Raw genomic sequence first — 17776 nt, 5'->3', positions numbered from 1 at the left:
AGAGAACTTGGCATAGAGAAATCAAGTATTGAGTTCATTCAAGGTTGGGGCTTTACTGGGTACATGTGATATAAGGCAGAGAGGCAAGGACGTCTTCTGGTTATCATCTTGATATCCCATGGACACTTCATTCCCAGTATGTCCCAAATCCATAATCTCATTACCTTCTTCCTTCATGCTCCCCAAATCTGTTCCTCTTTCTGGATCTCCCCTCTTGGTTAATAACAATATGATCATCTAATAATACCACTAATAGTCATTTATTAGGCATATTATATCAGATGTGATACCAGATATTTTTATAAAGTCATCTCATCATCAACCTTATGGGGTATGTATTATTCCTTTTACAGATGTGGAAACTGAGGCTCAGAGAGGTTATGTCACTTGCTCAAGGTCTCTAGTAAATGGCAGTCAGGGGGAAAACTAGGTCTGCAAGACTGCAGAGTTCCTCCCGTTTCCCATCGCCACACCCCCTGCAAGTTCCCGTGCCCTAAAACCACCCATCTCTGACTCTTTCCTTCCTCTCATCTCTCCCACCCCGTCAGTTGTCATATCATGTTTGTTCACCTCTGTCATGCCTCCTGTATCACTTGCTACTTCCTGCCCCACCCCTCAACCCCAAGCCGTGTCGCTGGTTGGGCCTAGCAGAATGTGAGCTCATGAGGGCAGGGATCACTGTCTTGTTCTCTGCTGAATCCTCAGGACCTAGAACAGTGTCAGGCAAACACGAGCCTAACACTAAGTAGTTGCTGAGTGAAAAGATAAATGTCTATTGGGGGATAACTCTCCAGCACTGTCTCTCACTTCCACAAGTCTTGTGGACAGAGGCACTGATGGCTTTTTGTTCCAGCTATCTTTCTGAGGATGTTTGCAGAGCAGGTTTGTTGTTGTCCACTATAATAATGATAATGACTCCCTTCAAGGCAACCATTGAGCAGCTCATCATAAAAGGTTCATGTTTCCTAAACTTCCAGTTCCTCAGCATGTGCAGTATCACCTGGCCAGCCCCATGTCCCTCCCATGGGGCTCAAGGTTAAGGGAAACTGGCCTGAATGTGAAGCTCATATCGCCTGCTGTGCTATGAGTAATAAGGTCCTTTGTCTCTGGCCCAGGAGTCTCATGTCTTCTGCCAGCATCCATGAAACCATGGCAGGTTAACTTGTTAGATGGCAAGGGTAAAATCTCAGAGGCTTCAGAGTTCATGACAATGGTCCTATGGCCTTTCAGTAGGACAACTGGGACAGCCTCCACTTCCCATCCCTCCCAAATACCTGTCTCTAATGCCAAGGTCCCCTTAGTGTCCCCTAGAGCAGAGAAAATTTATTCCTGATTCCCCAAACAGCCCTCCAGGGCCCTGGACAATGGCTCCTACCGCCTTGTCTAGCTTCACCTCCTTTCACCCCACCCCTGCTTTAGCTCAGGCAATCATCTCCCCTGCTCACCTTCTCCACTGTCTTGCATTTTGCCCTTGTCATGTTGTCACCTCCACAGGAGTCGTCCTTCCCTCCTTCTGTCTGAAGTCCTGTTCACCCTTTGAGGCCAGGATCCTGTCTCGTTTCCTCCATAAGGCCTGCCCAGAGCCCAGTCAGAATTTCCCTCTCCCTTCGCTGTCCCCCACTTTACTCATCTTGTACGCTTCTTTGGTCCTTCTGCCTTGTATTACAGCTACCTGGGTCAACCCCACTCTGCCTCTCCCAGAAGTTCCATAACCTTATCTCTTTGATGTTCTCCACCCCTGCAGCCCCTGGCTACAGTAGGAGCTCAATAGGAGAGATGTATTGAAGAGCTGCATTGCATAGGGAATGGTCTTGCACGATAGTAGGATGGAAGGACGGTGGAGTGGAAAGGGCATTCCAAGTGAGGCGAACAGAGTGAACAAAGTCGTGGAGGTGGAAGTGGCTAGGGCAGGGGGAATAACCACTTTGGGTGGGATTGAGTTCATGAAGGAGGGCCAAAAGAGATGGGCCTGAAAAGGTGAAGGAAGGGAGGACCAGGGCTTAGGAGGCCCTTGGCCAGTGGGGCCCCGTTCCTCTCTAGGGCAGAAGCCCTGGTGACGCCGCTCCAGAGTCTGGGTCCCTTGCCCGAGGGCCTCAAGAGGCTGCTCCGGGGACAGCCCCTCACCCTCCCTCTGCCCACCTCCTCCGCCTGCGTCGGCCATTAGAGCCTCGATCGCGGCCCCAGAGCCTCGCACTGACGCGGGCCCGCGCGTGAGTCAAGCCTGCGTCACGGCGCCCCGCCGCCAGGGTGGCCTTTCGGAAAGCGAGGGAACAGTGCGCGCTGCGCTCCTCCCAGCTCCGTTCCGCTCCGCAGAGCCGGCGCAGCCAGAGCTCAGGGAGGGTGACACTCGGCCCCGGCGCCAGCAGCCCCCACGCGCTCCCTTCGCCTCGGAAACTGGTCCCTGGGCTGCTCCCCCTAGGCCTGAGCGCGCGCGGCGGGCGGGAGACGGGCCAGGACCGGTGGCGAGGGAGGGAGTGAGGAGTGAGCAGAGTCGCGTGCGCGGGTGCGCAGCTCCGGCTCCCCTCCCAGCCCCTGCCAGGGCCCGTCGCCGCCACCCTCGGGCTCCTCGTGGGAAAGGCTGTGTGCCCGCGACCCGAGGGCGACTGCAGCTGCCCCGTCGGAGTGCAGCGGACAAGTCCGGGGGACGAACCACGCGGGACAGGTGAGTCGCCTGCCGCGCCCAGCCTGCCTTTACCGGGTCAGCCACCGCAACTTTAGCTGTTGCGGCCCCGCCCCAGCCAGGGAGGCCTAAGGACGGAGGTGCGAGGCGGCGCTGCCCGGGTATCCGCCCGGCCCTGCGCGGGCCCAGGGCTCCTCCTGCCGCTCCAGCCGCTGTTGCCTGGCGACGGAGCCCGGAGGCTGGCGCTCCTCCGGCGCATCGGGGGTGCTTAGCGCAGCGCGCATGGGTTGGGCACTGGGCTCCAGCTTCCCGGGCTCAGGAGGGCCCGAGAACTCCGGAGGTAATCGGGCTGAGCTGCAGGGACAATCGCCCGCAGAGGACCAGGGAGGAGGCCCGGCCGATTTCGCCTTCTGAAGCTGCGCGTCCAGGGCGCAGTTCCCGCGGGGAGGCTGTTGAGCGGCTGGAGACCCCAGCCCCAGCCGCTCGGCTTCAGGCCCGTGACCTTGACAGTAACATTGGCAGGAGAAGCAGAGCGCTCACGCCCAAGATGAATATTTAATTTCCCGTCCTGGGGTTGATCCTCGCTGAATTCGGAGCTAGCGGGGAGCCCATCCTCCCTGAGGGAAGCGCATCCGGGAACGGAATGGCGGAGATGGGGGACGTGCGCGGGGTGCAGGTCTGGAGGGGGCGCCGCCTCGGAAGAGAGGCCTCGGCCACTTTTATACCTGTGTGCGCCGGGCTTTCAAGCGATGCTCGCAGTGCTCTAGGAAGCCTGCTCCCCCAGGGGCGCGGCCGCCCTGGAGGGAAGCGTGCTATTTCCTTTTAAAGTCCAAGCAGCCCTGTCAGGGCTCCAAGTGTTCAGGAATCCCGAGGCCACTCTCCTTACAGGACCTTGTCGCCGTCAATGGAATGTAAAAAAGATAATAATTTGATCCCATCCCTCTTTCCTTCTTTGAGAAGTAGGGGACTCTATGGATTCGGGAATTTCGAACCAGACCTACCTTTGTGGCAACTCTGTTGTGAACAGGAGGCAGGTGGAGCTGCGTTGGGGAGACAGGGGAGTGGTATCGAAAGGAAGATTCTTTTGAGGGCAGTGCTCTTGTTACAGGAACTTCCAGGAACTAAGAAAATCCTATAATGGTTCCAAAAAAGAATTCAACCCAAACTTGGAGCCTAACTACTAGGCTGTGCGGAAATGCTGACTGATGTCTGGAGAACAAGGTCAGCGTGAGTTGAGGTTAGCAGTGGAGGCGTCTTGTGCCTGCCGCTGTGCTTACATTATCCCCTGGTCCAGGGAAGCGGACCCATCACCTGCGCAGGGAGGGCTTTGAGGTCACTCCAGGTTGTCCTTGACTGTGGCCCATCCGCGGGGACCTCAGAGGCTCCAGCTCCTCCGCTGGGTTTTTCTCTAAGGGAGCAGCTGTAGCTAAGTAGGTGGTTTCAGCAAATCCCCGCAGCTCAGCCTGGAGGGTGACTCAGTGCAGGAGGCAAACCGAGCCCACCAGTCAGATTGGGGTGAGTTTGTTTGGCCTGAGTCACACGCGGAGTCGTGTGTCAGCTGCTTGCCAGTTGAATGGAGCTCTTTACCGGGACTTGTGAGCAGGAATGGCCTGGGCTCCCGGTGCTTTGGGACCACTGACCGGAGGTGGGCAAGTCCTCAGAGCGAGCTGAGCGGAGCTCAGGATCCCGCGCCTCCTGGGAAGCTCCGCCCCCATGAGGAAGGTGAGCAGGGCTGGGTTGGGGGGAGTGGGAGGAGAGGCTCCTCGGGAGGCTCTGTGATGGTGCTCAGAATTGGGCCCAGTGCTCTGCCACGTGCCATCGCAGGGTGACCTTGGGCAAGTCACTTCACCTCTGCAGCCTTGGTTTCCTCAGCTGTACAACAGGGATGCCTGCGCTGCCTTTTCTGGTGGCTTATTTTGAGTGCAGTGCTGGACCCGTCGCAGATGCTCATTAAATGTTAGTTCCCACCCCTTTCCTTATGGACCTTAACCAGAGGTGACTCTTAGGCTCTGTCCTTGTTCCTTGATGTGAGAGGGAGTGTGGAAACAAATGGAAGTGGCAGGGCTTCCCATGTGGTTGAGAAGGACCCATAACTCGGCTTCAAACTGACCTATTTCCAACGCTTAGGTTGAAATAGGGGAATGAGGAAGCCTGAGTAAGAACAGGGCGATGCAGGATGGGGTGGGGGCGGTGGGCAGGGCTGTGCTGGTTTGCTGGGTGCCCTCAGCTGCCTGCAACAGCTCCAGGGCGAGACTCCAGCACAGACCTTGACTTCTTGGGGTTGCTCAGGAGTGTGGCCTGCGCCCAAGTTGCAGCACCTGCTGGATGGATTTCAGGGGGCCCTGCCCTTTGATCCAGGTTGCCATCCTCCTCCCCACCTGTCCTATCCATGATGGAGCTGGGAGCTGCAAGAGAACTGTCCGGGAGAGGCGAGGCTGGCCTTTCCTGGAGAGGAGAGGAGTGTGTCTCCCGCCTTTCCTGAAGGGTCATGGGTGCCTTGCTCCCTCCTTCTGTAATGTGTCTCAGTTTGGTGCTGAGCTGAAATGAGGGGATCCCTAGTGCAGCAGGAAAGAGGCCGTGCTGACCCAGGGGACTGGGAATGTATGTGTGCTACTGCGAATGTATATGTGTGTGCATGTCTGTATGTGTGCATGCACATGTGTATTCGTGTGTGCATATCTGTATGCATGTGTGCCTGTGCATGTGTGTATGCGTGTATGCGTGTGTGTGTGTGCATGTGGTACATGCACCCTGGAATCAATGCCCTCCCCATTGGTTCGGGGAGCAAATTCCAAGGTTGGTAAAGACAGAGATGAGAGGATTCCTGAGGAGTATATTATTTCTGCCTGCGCCTCTTCCCTTCCCTCGTGCTCCTTTGCTGGCCCGGTTTGCTGCAGCAGGACAATTCGTCATTAATCCTTTGAAAGCTGCTAAGATAAGCAGTAGAATAGTTTAATGGGAAGATGGATCTGGGCTTTTTTCCTAGAGCCACGTCTGAATTATCACTTGCTGCCAGGCTGGACTGCAAGAAGTCCTCACAGCCAAACATCTGGAGCACGAGGATGGGAAAACTCTGATACTCAGGTCCTACAAAGTCCTTTCACATCAACCTGCCCTGACTGGTGTCCCAGGCTTCCAGAGGTCAGAAGGATGGTACCACGGGTTGATCTGTGTCAGTGCACTGTCCCGAACTTGGGTGGGACTGTGACCTGTGGGGAAATGCTTACTTTTCCTGCTCTTAGGGAGATGAGTGCAGTTCTGGATTCTGGCAGCTCACGCCATGCTTGGCAGACAGCGATAATATCCAGGTTTTTATTGAGGCTTCTGCACTGTGCTAAATGCTATATTCATACACCATCTGATTTAATCTTCACTACAATCCCAGGAGACAGATTGCTATCTGCACTTACAGATGTGGGACTTGAGGTTCAGAGATGCTAAATAATTTGCTCAGGTCACACAAGTAGTCAGTGGCAACCTGAGAATTTGAACTCAGGCCTGTCTGATTCCAAACTTCATGCGCTTAATCACTATGTGATGTGGATCCATAATAACTTCTTCCTTTTTTTTTTTTTTTTTTAGAGAAATCACTTCTTAGAGAAGTAAGGAGTGCTTTTTTTTTTCCTTTTGCAGGGTAAGATTCACCCTAAGCTAACATCTGTTACCAATCTTCCTCCTTTTTTTTTCTTCCTTCACCCTCACCAAAGCCCCAGTACATAGTTGTGTATAGTTGTAAGTTCTTCCGGTTCTTCTATGTGAACTGCTGCTACAGCATGGCCACTGACAGACAAGTGGTGTGGTTCTGCACCCGGGAAGCAAACCTGGGCCGCCAAAGTGGAGTGTACCAAACTTTAACCACTAGGCCATCAGGGTTTGGCTCCATAACAACTTCTTGATAAATGTTTGCTGACAACCTAGGCATTTACACAAATGAGGCTGTCTAACCCTGTGGGTCCAGTTCTTTCAGCTGGTTCCCTGAGAAAGGGGGAAAGGGGCCTCCACCAATGGGAAATTGGTAGAGAATGAAGATATGTAAACTTTCAAGGCTTGGGGAATATGGAATGTGGTGCTGGGTGGGCTGGAATCCAGAAGAAGATCCCAGGCTCCATCTTGGTGCTCTACTGTTCTGTCTGTCTTTCTCTTCCTGACCTCTACCACCCCTGACCTCATATCCTTAAAGTTTGTCCAGGTCAGAGGTTGGTGCTGGGAGCAGTGAGGGAGGAGGCAGAGCAGATTGGACATTGCTGTGGGGATTTCTGCATCTGCAGAATCAAGGACAGCCAGTCACTGGTGGGAGCTCTGGGGTGTCAGGTTTCTGTGCTGGAGAGTGTGTGCCAGGGACCAGCAGCAGTTTCTGATGAGGTCCCAGACCCCGGAGCAAAGCCACTAGCACTCCCAGGTTATTCACAGTGGCTGCTGACATGGGCTGCTCCCAGGGATGCTGCTTGCTTCCTGGTCTTGTCCGTGGAGGGCCTGCTCTCTCCTCACTCTTGGGACTCTGCCACTTATGTCCTTGGCTGTTCTGGGAAACTTGGCATCTGATTCCTCCTGCTTCCCTGTCCCTTTTCTCTATGAGAAATTGCCATCCCTGGAGGAACAGGCTCATAGTGTCCTAGCCTGCCCAGCACCTCTGAACCACCTTTGATCATGGTGGGGAAGTTCCTGTAAGTGAGGGTGCGTTAATGCTCTCCCACCCGCAGCAGACAAAGAGGTCTTCCCAGAAACCCTTGCTCCATAGGCAGCCATTTTGTCCTTTGATCATTCTACACACCCCCACCCCCATTAGTAATTTTTAAAATTAAAACATTGTTCATCTCTGGACAAATCCAGTTATTTAAAAAAAATTAGGTATTTGCTGTGTATAGAAAATTCACATGTGAGAACATAAACTCAGATGCAAGATGGATTACTGTCCTAAATTATTCTCACGTTCACAACCAGGTATATTTTGTTAGAAAATAAGTCTGGGTCAGGCGAGTCCTGGGCAGCCTGTGGCCCCAACCTGGGAGCTGAGACTTAAAGCCCTGTTTGCCCTGTGGCCTCTTGTGGAGTGAGGGTGGGGCAAGTGTGGGGCCAGAGGAAATAATGCCCCGGCTCCCAGGCCCTGGGCTCTACTCATCAGCTGCAGTTGTCCCACTGAGCTGCCACTCCGTCTTCCAGAGCCTACTTGCAGTTCATTTGAAGATAATGAGGTGCTCTCCCTGTAGTCCATCATTTCTAATTACTGGTTTAATTAGAATTTCTGCTGGATTCTGTGCACCACTAATTTTCCACCTATTCTTTCACCTGCAAGTAGAATTCATTGGTCCACACCCCAAGTTCCTGCTGGTTGCTTCTTCTCTTTAATTATAAGACTCCTGGGCTCCTTTGGTTTTAAATTCTACTCCAGTCGGGAGTGCTATGTGATAAAGCTCCCTTTCAAGACATGTGAACAGGCACTTGGAGAAGTGGCTCTAGCAGATGCTGCCAGGTGAGTATTCAGTGAAGACATAGACCGCCCTTTCTCTGGGGCACCTAAGGGAAGGAGACTGGGTGCGCCTCTGCTGGGCAACCCAGCACAGGCTCCCCCAAATGGCCTGTTGGGTGCTGTCCACGGTCCTGGCACACCACTGAGACAACCTGCCTGCTAATAATTGGGAACACCTTTAGAACAGCTGGAAGGAATCTCCTTGACTTGTTCCCCAAATTGCATTACGTCTTTGGCTTTGGGAAAGGATCTGGCTGAGTGAGGAAGCTCCTGACCTCGGCGAGAGACGGTGGTAGATGAACTCGGCCCCCCGCTGACTTGCCGAATGAGACTCAGGTCTATCAGTTTGCCATGCAGCATGGTACTTTGGAGAACTTTCCTAACCAGTGCCACAGATGGTAGCATGTGGCCCAGGAATAATGATGCCTTCATCCCTTGGAGTAGCCTGCTGTGGCCCAGGGTGGTGGGGCTTCCTCCTTTTCCCCCAGTGTACCATATCAATCTTCTCTTCTCTGTGTGTCACCACATGCAAAAGATTGGTAAGCACCAGCCTATCAGGAGGAACGTTGACTACAGAGTTTGGGAGACCACAGTTGGAGTCCCTCTCTTCCCCTTCATGACTGGGTAATCTTGTACACGATAGTGATCTTCTTTTAGCCTAGGCTTCTTCATCTGTAAAGTGAGGATTATATTTTATCCTGAGTGGTTAGGGGGATAAATAACATATGTAAGCCCAGGAGGTCCTCAGCATGTTTGCCACCTTCGCTGTGGTCTCAGTGGTCCCGTGACTTGTTCCCCACGGGAGTGCTTTCCCGCCCGCCCCTCCCCAAAGCTCACTGAAGGCGATTGAGGGAAGAGGCACAGACTCTCTGGTTCTCAGGAGAGAGACAGCACGTCAGGACTGTAATTAAAGGTTTCTGCTCACTGCTCCTTCAAGTGCTCTTCACTTGGTTGGGTGGGTAACTTAGGTAATTGGACACCCTTGAGTCCCTCTGTCTCTGAGACAAGACAAAATAATGGCTTTAAGAAAATCCAGACCAGAGGATTTGGGCAGATGCAATGAGGACCCATCCATCACCACTGTGGGCCTCCTGTGAATTAGGAAAGAAGGGAGTGAGGCTTTCATGGTGTTGCTCCTGGATTTTTTCTTTTCACATCTGATTTTTTTTTTTTAATTTCTTTTTCCAAACTGGGACAATCTCATGAGTCTTCTACCTGTCTGGGACCTGATGGGCCCTGGGCTCCTCTGTTTCCCTCACTCTTTAAAACCTCACCCTCATCCACCACCTGGCCTGGCTCACTATCATCTCTTGCCTACCCTCCTGTCTCCTCACTTGTCCTACGGTGATGCCTTTTAAAAGAGTCGGGTCACATCCCTCCCCTGCTTCCTGTTAGCATCCTGCAGCATCCCTGCCTCACCCCATCGCCTCATACTCTATGTTATAGATTTACTTGATATCTTTATATGTACTACAGATATAGTATATGCCTATATACACACTATTGATTGTATATTTGCCTGATTTTTAGTTGTCCCTCTGCACTAGAATATGAATCCCCCAGGCAGGGACATTGTTTGCTCTGTTCCCTGCTGGACTAGAACAGGGCCTGTGCATCGTTAGTGTACAGTAAATATTGCTGAAGGAAGTAAAGGAAAGGAAGGAGGGAGGAGGGGAGGGGGAAATAGAGAGAGGAATTTTTAAAGTCCCAAATTTCAGCAGTATCTTGACTTTGCAGGAGTCTCTGGGCTCCATTCTCCTCCCAGCCCAGGAGGGAAGTGGGAAGTCAGTTGAAGCACTGAGCCCCTGTGTCCTGCCAGCCTCCCATGTCCTTGGGCACCAGCGTGCTTGTTACACACCTGTTCCAGGGCATCGTGGGACAGTGGGTGGCTGTGCTATGGTTTGAGGCCATTTCCCCCATGTTCTCGCATGAAGGGGCTGGATTATGGCATGCCCCCAGCCTGTTATCTCATTTCATCCTCATGACAACTTCGTGAGGTCAGAGCCTTCATCTCCATCTTTTCAGGTCCAGAAGCTGAAACCAAGCAAGGTTGTGTACTTTCCCAAAGACTCACAGCTAGTAAGTGGCAGCAGGACTCAGATCCAGGTTTCCCTGGCTCTGAAACCTGGGATCTTTCTGTGATATGTTGTGGTTGTGAGGCAGCTTCTGGCATCAGAGTGCATTGGTGTGGACCAGGGCCTTCACTTTTTGACTGTGTGCATTATTTCATCAATTCCAAGATGCTTATTTTTGCGCACTGTCACATCTTAAAATCAGGACATGACATGCAGTCAACAGTGACTCAAAGCAGCTGTTGGTCAGGTGGCGGTGGTGACCTAGTTGAGTAAAATCTTTCCATTGACCCTTTCTGGTAACTTCAAGAAAGTGCCAGCATCCAAGGGTCTTAAGTTCAATGAACATAGGTAATTTATTGCTCTTAGCCTCTACCTCTTCATTGGGAACAACAGTGGTACCAACCTCATAGGATTATTGGCAGGGTTAAAGGAGATAATGGCTGCTTAGCGCAGTGGCTGTTATGGAGTCAGCCCTCAAGAAGTAGCGCCTGTACACTGTGCTTGTCCTTGGTATTATTACTGCACTCCACCCTGCCTTCAGAAGTCCCCTCAGCGCCTCCATTCTAGTACAAGAGAGAATGTACCTGTGGGACAGCGATGGTGCTGCTCTTGCTCACACACCCACTGGGCGTGTGTGTCCCCCTCACCTAAAATGGTGAGGCTGAACCAAGAGAGCTGGTTTGCACCAGCCCTGGTCACATTTCCCAGTGCCAGTTCCTCCCCCTCGGGACCATCTGCCCCTTTTCCCAGTTCCCTTCTTCCTTGACTAAGAAAACAAAATACTGACTGCAGAGAACATGTTTGGCAAATGCAACAGGGAGCTGAGACGGGCTGCAGAAGATCCCACTGGCTCCTTTGAGTGTTGTTTGGAACGGTCTACCAGCCCGTGGAATGCTCTGTGCCAAGACTGTGCCCATCCAGTATTTATTTCTCTGAGTTGAGGATGGATCCTGTCTACAAAGTGGAGAAGGTGAGGCACAAATCGTGGCTCCTTTATAAGAGGCAGAAGGTCAGTGAACAATGGCTGGGCTTCTCATTTACCTTAGCTTTAAACTGCTGCTTGGGGCGTCCTGGGCATCAGATGTTCTTGGGATCAGAAAATGGGAAAAATTTGAAGTTGGAAATTACATCAAACTCTAGAAAATTTGGGGAGTTCAAAATGCATCAATTCGTTGATTCACTTCATTTATATCATATTTATTGAGCACTTGTAATAGTAAGATTCCAGGCTTTGGCCTTGCAGAAGCAAAGATGGTGTCACTGGAGAGATGGATGGGAGACCAAAATAAAACCCAGCAAATCTGTGAAATGGAGTCAGAAATTACTGTTCTGTTTATTTTTTCTCAGTAAGCTTTTCTTTCTCTTTCTCCTTCTATCCATGTGGTAACCAGATGCAATGGTAGATGAGCACTGATCCTTATTTTACAGATGAATACGCAACAGAAAGCTGCCTCCAAGTCGTGGGGTCCTCCCCACATGTGCTGCAGGGCTGCACTCAATTAGAGCCGTCCCCCCCACCATCCCCGGATGGGGTGTGCAGACTTCTGCTAGGTTTCAGTGTCTCTCTGGTCAGATCTGTTAGCTTTTCGCCCCTGCCTCTTTGTTTCAAATGTGAAGGCAGTGGTTCAGATTTCGACATAGGGAGCAGGTTGTTCTTGGAGGGTGGGAAGGCAGGGACCCTGGAAACTCTCTAAGTACTGTGTTCTGTCCTATGTGTGCCAGGCACTGGCTGCGCCGGGGGCAATGGAGAGTGGACACAAAGCTGAATGCACCTTAGCTCCTGCCCTCAGGGAGCTTTGTGTTTAGAAAAGGAATCAGGCATATAAACAACTAGCAAGTCAAATGGTAACAGTGTAAAATAGTATTTCCTGAGTGTTCTGAGAAGGAGAGAGAAAAGGATATTAATTCTCACTTGAGGAATTGCGGAAGGTGTCATGGAGGCGAGAGGGCAGGCCTCCAGCTGGACCTTCAAAGACTGGAAGCTTCAGTAGGCAGAGGATGGGGAGGGATTTCTGCTGAGAGAGTGGGGGATGGACTGAGGGAAGAAATGGAAGCTGAGGCAGGGAGATGGAGGGGGCCCAGTGGAGGGGCTGCAAATGCCACAGCAAGGGCAGTGGGCTCTCTGCAGCAGGCAGTGGGAGTGGGGCCATATGGTATTTCAAGAAGGGGCCCCTGAGCCTAGAGGAGAAGGGGGTTGGGAACCGGCTGCAGGCATCTAACAGAGAGAAGGCCTGAGCTGGGAAAGAGGACAGAGCTGACACACTGACAGGACTTTGTGACATTGGGATGGAGAGTGAAGGAGGGAGAGTGTCCTGGGTGAGAAAGCCCGAGGAGAGCAGCCGCCAAGTGAAGGCCAGGGCCTGTTAGGAGCAGATTGCCCCAGGTGACTGTCAGAGGTTTCAATAAAACAAATTAAACATCATTTGGAGGACAATTTGTATCTCTGATAACAGTGACCGACCTGTTTTGGGCTCGGTGGAAGCCCAGAGGCTCTGAGGTAATTAGGAGAACCGTTTGGGCCACAGCCACTTGTCACTTGGAAATCGGGAAGCCCAAGCTCTCTGGGAGAACGGCTGCAAACTCGCTTCCTTCTCACCACCCCTTAGTCTTGGACTGGACCTCAGCTTTTTGGCTGGGGGAGCTGGGCGTTCTCCCGCTGCTCTCCTCTTCTCCAGGCCCCTTCCTGGCTTCCCGGTTATAGAGGTTTGCATTTAAGAATGTGCAGCATGCAAAAACAAAGATAAACAAGTGGGACGACATCACACTACAAAGCTTCTGCACAGCAAAGGAAAACATCAACAAAATGAAAAGGCAACCTACCGAATGGGAGAAAATAATCGCCAATCATATATCTGATAAGAGGCCAATATCAAAAATATATGAAAAACTCATGCAACTCAATAGCAGAAACCAATCTGATTCAAAAATGGGCACAAGATCTAAATAGACATTTTTCCCAAGAAGACGTACAGATGGCCAACAGGCACATGAAAGGATGTTCAATATCACTAATTATTAAGAAAATGAAAATCAAAACCACAATGAGATGTCACTTCACACCTGTTAGAATGGCTGTTATCAGAAAGACAAGCAATAGCAAGTGTTGGCGCGGATGTGGAGAAAGTGGAACCCCAGTACACTGTTGGTGGGAACGCAGATTGGTGCAGCCACTATGGAAAACAGTATGGAGCTTCCTCAAAAAATTAGAAATAGACCATATGATCCAGAAATTGTGTATGTATCCAAAGAAAATTAAAACACTAATTTGAAAAGATACATGCACTCCTCCCCACCGTGATCATTGCAGCATTATTTACAGTAGCCAAGATATGAAAACAACCTGTGTCCACTGATGGATGAATGGATAAAGAAGATGTGGTATATACAATGGAATACTACCCAGCCATAAAAAGATGAAATCTTGCCATTTGCAACAACATGGCTGGACCTCAAGAGCATTATGTTAAGTGAAGCAAGTCAGGCAGAGAAAGACAGATACCATATGATCTCTCTTGTATGTGGAATCTGAAAAAAAAACCAAGCTCATTGATACAGAGAACAGATTAGTGGTTGTAAGAGGTGGGGAGGTGGAGGATGGGAGAAATGGGTGAACTGTTTTGTTTTTTAGTTTAAATAAATTGAATAAAAATTAAAAAGAAAAAAGAAAAAGGAATGTGCAGCACTCTTTCCAGAGCCACGAGACCCAAGGGTAGCAAAGGTAGGCGCGCCCGGAGGGGCTCCGGGAAGCGGGGCACTGTGGGGTCTGTAGTCGCCTTGGCTACCTGCTTCCAGAAGAAGGCAGCTTCTCCACTTAGCTCCTCTGGGGGTCTCGCTAGGGAAAGGAGTGATTCCTTTGAGTTCGTCCCTTGAGTTACCTGGTATAACCTTCCTGAGCAAGAGACGCCCAACCCCAGGAGGTGGGTGCTCAGAGGGCTGACTTCAGTGTTCCAGAAGGCTCCCCCACTCTCTGGTTGCTGTAGGGTGGAGGGATTCTGGGGTGGCCCTGGTGGCAGGTGAGCAGCCATCCGCCACCCCCTCGAGGTAACTGCTGAGTGCTGTGCTGGGGAAGTTGTGGGGCATCAGCCCTCTGGCAGGAGATATTTTTACCTGTCTGTCTCCTCATTGCACTATTTTTTTCTCTTTTTAAGAAGATTCACAGTTCACTCGTTCAGTCCTCACCTCTCACATGTGCTATTCTGAACTGAAGCTGCACCCGTTGCTAAGTGACAGATCTGGCACTGAGGGCTTTCTCGGCGCTCAAGCCCCTTGCACTGTGCCTTAAGTAATTAAGGCATTCCTTTCGGAGGTACTGTGGAGCTGGATCATCTGAGGCGCTGCTCGTGAAAACAGCTTTACAACCCACCGCAGCTACTACAGGGGGATAATTCGGGTACAGCTGGGCTGGCTGTCAAAGCATCCCCACGGCACCCCAGCGAGCTCTCAACTGACGGAGGGTGGCATGACAGCCAGGCTGCAGAACCTGTGGCGTCTAGTGCCTGCGGCACATCGTGCCTTGCTCATACTCACGTGCAGGAGGGGCACTCCCTGGATGTATGCAGAGCTGAAGGAGGCCTCACAAATTCTCCAGACCAACCCATTTCACACACGGGGAAACTGAGCCCCAGAGACGTCAGGGCAGTGTGCCAGTTTGCGTGGGTGGTTGGTGGCTGGTCAGGACTAGCATTTGGCCAGCCTCCAGATGCCTGGATCGTGGCTGGCTCCACAGCTGCGTTGGCAGGGCAGAGAGGACTCAGCCCCTCATGGGTCCTTCTCTGATCCTGGTGCTTGACCCGGGCAGTGCTTTGGGGTCGTTGACTGGGTACATGTTGGATTCTCATGCCCGGGTCTGAAAGCTGACCCTTCACCAGCCCGGTGACTCCAGGCTTCAGGGAGCTGGGGGCTGTGGGGAGGGAGGGCTGTTCCAAGATGCTGCTGCCATCTCCCCTTTTAAAACATGAAGGGAGCACAGGAGTGAGGAGACCTGAAGGCTGACAGCCTGTGACGTGAGCCATGCACTGTCTGGTCCGGGGCTGCAGCTCACTTCCCAGGCTGGGCATGAATCAAATGAGACCACACGAATGGTGACACTTGTGAGCACTTGCCAGAAGCTGGTACTCGTGTGAGACCTGTGCAACCCGTCCTCCCCACAACATTGCGAGGTGGGCACTGCTGCCATTCCCTTACGACAGCTGAGGGTTTGATCCCAGGCAGCCCTGCTTCTGAGCAGAATCACCCCCCATATTGTATCCTAGACTGTGTAAAAGATGTTTCTAAATGGTTTCAAACTATTACAATTACAGGCTATAGTTTGATTAGTAATAGCGCTACACTTTAAGATGAGGCTGTGTTTTTGTTAGTAATAATGTTGCTGATCTTTGGGCCCAGACCCGGCACTGCATCCATAGCCTTTACCCGCCTTGCATTGACACCAGGGGGAGGTGAGCAGGGCTGGCCTTCGTGGGGTGCTGCCCCAGCGGCCTCAGGGGGTGCCAATTCTTGCTAGCAAAAATGGACTTTTCTGAGATGGGCTTGTTGCAAAATGCTTCCCTCTACCCCCACCCCACTCCTGCCACAAACTCACTATGGCTTTTCCTGAGAGAAACAAGGCACTTATGTGGCCAAATATAAATAGAGGGACTTACCTATGTTTAGGGGAACGGTGCTTCTGTGCCTTTCCTGAGTGCCTCTGCTCAGACGTCGCCTCCTCAGGCATGCCTTTCTAGACCATGAAATAGCAGCCCTCCAGCTTGCAACCCGCCCCCTGCCCCCCGTGTTATTTCTCTGTGTGGCCTGCATCACCCTGGCCATTGTATATGTTTCTTTAGCATCTGGCTCTTCCACAAGAAAGATAAACTCCACAAGAGGAAAAACTCTGCTGATTTTGTTTGCTGCTGTATCCCTCACACCTAGCACAGAGCCTCGTACAGAGAAGGGACTCGGTAAATGTACGTCAAATGAGTGAGTGAATGAATGAGTGAATGAATGAATGACTGAAGGGAGCTCTCAAACCCAGGTCTGTCTGACCTCAAAGCCCCTGCCCTCCACCACCACAGCCAACTGTCTTCTTCCTGTGTCCCACCCCCCTGCTGAGTCCAACCTAGTGGTTTTGGGCAATCCACTTCCTCTCTCTGGGCCTCAGTTTCCTCCCATATAAAATGAGAATGTTGCTAGAGTCCCTCAAGCTTTAATATGCTGTCAGACTCTCTTGTTACCTGAGCCTATTCATTGGGCACAGAGGGTCCCAGTCATGATTGCAACCCAACCCAGTGCCTCAAGCTTGCAAGTTTGCACCAGCACTTTGCATCCTGCAAACCTGATGGTCCAGGAGGCCCCTAGGCCCCCATCTGCGAGTGAAGGGTGCTCACGCACATCAGTGATATCTTAGGAAGGAAGCCGCTCAGATTGAGCTGATGCTTGTGGTTTCCGTGATGCTGCTGTGGGTATCCTCTGGCTTTACCAGAATGTGCTAATTGTCCTTGCGTCCTCCTAGTTTAAAATGATGCTGTCCCCTCCCCGCCTCTTTCCCACCCCCCCCCCCCAGCCCCTTCTCATGTTGGTGACCCTAGCTGCTATCACGAGGCTATTTCTGGGGAAGCATGTTCTCCAATTGGTCAGCGTCAAGAGAAATTCTGCATTCTTGCAGACTCCCCTCTGCTTTTCTCCGGTGGTGGCGTGATGAGCAGTAAATCATCCCTAATACATTGCAGATTGTTCTGATCAGATCCCGCTGCAGGAAGAGTACCTGGGCAGAGTCTCTGAGCTGGGGCGTCCTGGTGATTGCCATCTGCCGAGGGACCCCGAGTCTTCTCCCCAGCTCTAGTTTTTAATAAAAGCTCTTGATGGAAGCTGTAGGGGATGTGGGGTAGCTACACAAGCAGCCACTGCATCTAGCTTAAGTTTTCTCCATTTGAGTGCCCTGGGGTCAGGGACCTGCTGACTGGGGTTGGGTGGGGGGGTGGGGAGGTGGCTCATCCTGGCAGCCCAGATAAGAACACAGGCCTCCCCATTCCACACCTCCTACACACCACTTGCTTGTGTAGCTTGGGCAGACTAGCAGCCCTGGGGAGGCTGAGGGGTGAAGGGTACACAGACACATAATCTCACCTTGGGGCACCCTCCAGGATGCAAGGGGCTGTTCAGCTGACCCACTGTGAAGTGGAGTCTTAACAGAAAACTGTGCTCCTTATGAGGAATTCTGAGGTCTTTTGGGCAGGCTGGCTCTCTCCCAGGCATGCCAAAGCCCAAGACCCTGACTATTCCTGGAGTGGAAGGAGACAGTCACTAAAGACTTACTATTCCCCTTGGATGAGGAGGTCAGGGAAGTGTCACCCACTGTTGCGGTCCAAGGCCTGGGGAGGGCTGGCTAACCCCACAGACCAGCATGGACAGTTGTCCCCATCTGCCAGGCTTCCCGGCTTTGTTACGTGTGTAACAGGATCTGGCTGGCCAGGTCCCTTTGAAGGTCAGGTGTTTGCTGGAGTCAGCCAGGAAGTCTGGGTCAAGCCCAGCAGGAGGGGGAGCCATGTGCGCTTCTGCAGCGCAGCGACCTTGCCTGTGCAGTTCAGGCGACACATACCAGGAGAACAGACAGGAGCGTGGCTTCCAGAGGCAGCT

General features: G+C 52.0%; 1 protein-coding gene across 4 annotated transcripts in view; it reads left to right on the top strand.

Annotated features, from left to right (window-relative positions):
- The first annotated feature begins 2159 nt into the window (after window positions 1-2159).
- The window catches only part of SLC6A17 (solute carrier family 6 member 17), a 58026-nt gene continuing 42409 nt past the window's right edge, over window positions 2160-17776 (top strand). The window contains exon 1 of one of the 4 annotated variants that reach the window (XM_070607863.1): window positions 2160-2662. The gene's annotated coding sequence lies outside the window, so the exon portion shown is untranslated. Of the gene's footprint in view, window positions 2663-2725; window positions 4343-17776 lie in introns of those variants that run through there. The other 3 variants (XM_070607865.1, XM_070607864.1, XM_070607866.1) reach the window with 3 other exon arrangements.

This window comes from Equus przewalskii, unplaced genomic scaffold (genome assembly GCF_037783145.1).
Source record: "Equus przewalskii isolate Varuska unplaced genomic scaffold, EquPr2 ChrUn-13, whole genome shotgun sequence".
NCBI classification, from domain to species: domain Eukaryota; kingdom Metazoa; phylum Chordata; class Mammalia; order Perissodactyla; family Equidae; genus Equus; species Equus przewalskii.
Note: the sequence above shows the minus strand (reverse complement) of the source record. Positions and strands in the feature narration are given on the sequence as shown.